A 3,120-nucleotide genomic window follows, 5' to 3' on the forward strand; every position below is an offset into this window, starting at 1 on the left:
TCAAACGTATTTTGAACGTTATTGTAATTTTATTAATAAATGAGAGAGATTTACACTAAAATTCTTCGAAATACAATGTTGTCTCACAACTATCATATTTTCAGAATAAATTCTAAGAAAAAGTTCTCTCCATGTATAATATGATGTTATGATACCATTTCTTAATTATTGATTAATTGTAAATGACATTTAACAATTATCCATAATCATTAATCGTTAATGATTTAAAAAATGATTGCACATTTAAAAATAGTCTCAATTCGGAATTTTCATTTGCATTAAAATAAATTGATTTCTCACACAAAAATAGTTTCACCTTAGAGTGCACGAAGAAAAATGAGAATCTCATAAAATCATTTTCGTGGAAGCTTACTCGCACGTAACGATCGACCGGATGGACGATTCGAAAATTGTAGGCGCATTAGCTATTCAGCTGCATCAGACCGCTGGCGTGAGATATTGAACTGCACTATCCTATTTAAATATTCATGAACGTCTTTGTAATCGATGTAATACGGGTCTGGCGTAATCTCACGTGTCAGAAAATAAATAGGCCTGCATTTTCAACTGAATGATTTGACTGTCGCGACAGACAGACCATCGGAATCTTAATTAACGTGATAGAAATAAATTGATCTCTCTATTTATAAGAGCACAAAATAATTTGAAGAAGACAAATATAGTTCCTTAAATAAAAAATTGACAAGCAAAGAAATATATAACTAAACAACATTAATAATATATAACTAAACAACATAAATCCTCGAAACTGATAAAACATCGAAAAAAATTCAATGCCATATAATCGAATATCTTCATTAAGTGACTTATTGCAAATTTACTGTAATGGAGATAGAAAGGAAATCTCATCGTAGGATGTCACGTGGATAATCTTTATTTTCTTTCTAGACGAATGGGAATTAAATTCGCTTCGTCCTGTTATACGCGTGGTTCGTCGTCTCTCGTTTCGCTGCAGGGTGTTTAGCAGCTCGTACTGAAATAATTCCGGGCGAAATTTGATTTGCTAATTTGACATCGGCTTTCACCGTTGTCCCCCGTCGCCATCCTCGCCGCGCAGCTACCCCACCTTTTACCACCGCAATGCAACGACAATGGCATTATAATTATAATTGCACTGCGGCGCCGACGTAAACAGCCGGCTTTGTACAGCCGCGCGTACGAACTTCTTGCTCTTATTAAATGAGGCGGTTGTGGCGGCAGCTCGTATGTACCGACATTATTGCGCACCGCAGTAATAGGAGTAATGTACCGTCTTGCCTGAAGCCAAGGTTGTACGAGATCAATGCCGGAGTGATATTAGTATAAAATTATTTTCGCTAAAGTATATACGCGCACGTTCTCATGCTAACAACAACAATGACGACTTATTAGCGGCATGCACACACACGCGCACACACACACACACACACACACACGCGCATATATATATATATATATATAGAGAGAGAGAGAGAGAGAGAGAGAGAGAGAGAGAGAGAAAGAGAGAGAGAGAAATGAGGTATGTTTTATAATTTCTATATCGTAAATTCTTGGAATTTATACTAGTCTAATTATACGATCTTTAAAAAAAAAAGTATAAGTACATTAAACGATAAATTTATTATTTTTGTTTCTTACTTTTATGCTGCGATAATTTCCTTAAAGTTATTACACAGTATATTTCTTATCAACCAATCTATCCTATCGCTAGGTAAATATGAAGCATATAAAGGAGATCAACCGTTTAAAGCGCAATGTGTCTCATGGGACACGTAACAGTATCGGTGGTAATAAATATGTAAAAGACGGTTTACGAAGTGTACACACAAGCGCCCCGAATATATCTGGTAAATGTCGTATTACTTCGAAAAGTGCATACGAATGGCACGAGCTTTTAAAATGAATTATCTGATCGAATATATGATCGATAGTAGACAGTTTGTAAGAGGCGTAAAACGTGAGTGCTCTATCATGTATGTGTTCCTTAAAAAAAATTTATCGCAATAAAACGCATACTATGTATTCTTTTTTTATTTTTAAACAAAAGAGTAGTCGAAGATTTAAGTGTATATATTATTATTATTAAAATTATTTATTTATATTCACATAGATTTTTAATTTATATATTTGATATTATATATTTTGATAATTAAACGCTAGATTTCTAATCCAATGCTGCTACATACATACAACCCTAATCAGGAAATATTGATCGATAAGGACTTTCGAATTGAACTTTCATTTCGATTACGGAAATAAAATTAAAATGAAAATATTTGTTCCATATTCAGTCACGAATGTTGTAGCGTGAACCATTTGCGCGCTTATGGTTATACCTATTTAGCTTTAGTTAGTGCCCAACTAAGCAACCTATACGGCATTATCCACCGTCAATTTGCTCTCTCGACAACATCTACATCAACTCCATATCCTATCCCGGTGCTACGGGATGCCAAAGCTAATCGGGCCTTACTCCAAGATCCCTTTGATGATTTGGACTAGAGGGTGTCTAATAAGATCTATCCCTCCGTACATCTATGCGTATACACGTGCGCCCAAGTATAGCTGTTTGGAGTCTACGTCTCTCAGTGTCGTGCATTTCCTCCGATGTGTCGCAACATCATTTAGCTTTCCGTAATATCTTCAATCGAACACAATTAACACAATGTATTCAAGATTCATCTTTGATTTAGTATTGTCAGATCCTTTCTCGAGTGTGTATGACAGTGTGTATCTGCAAAATCTGTTGTCGAACAATCTCTAATCATTTTATGAAAATGTATGTGTGTTATGTAATATTTATTAAGGTAGTTATATTCTTATAAATTTATTAATTTAAAAAAATTTTTTATTGTATAAAAATTTTTTTCTTCAGATTTCATTCTTTTAACAAATGATTCTACATTTTTATAATTTTATTATATATCTGACTAATTTAACAATAGTAGATTTCAGTCATATCTTACATATATGTTTGAATATGCTTAAATGAAGTCCTTAATTGACGTATATTATTATTTGTATGTGTGTGCACACGTATGTGTGTGTGTGTGTGTGTGTGTGTGTGTGTGTGTGTGTGTGTGTGTGTGTGTGTGTGTGTGTGTGTGTGTGTGTGTGTGT

This window comes from Atta colombica, unplaced genomic scaffold (assembly GCF_001594045.1).
Source record: "Atta colombica isolate Treedump-2 unplaced genomic scaffold, Acol1.0 scaffold7, whole genome shotgun sequence".
NCBI classification, from domain to species: Eukaryota; Metazoa; Arthropoda; class Insecta; order Hymenoptera; family Formicidae; genus Atta; species Atta colombica.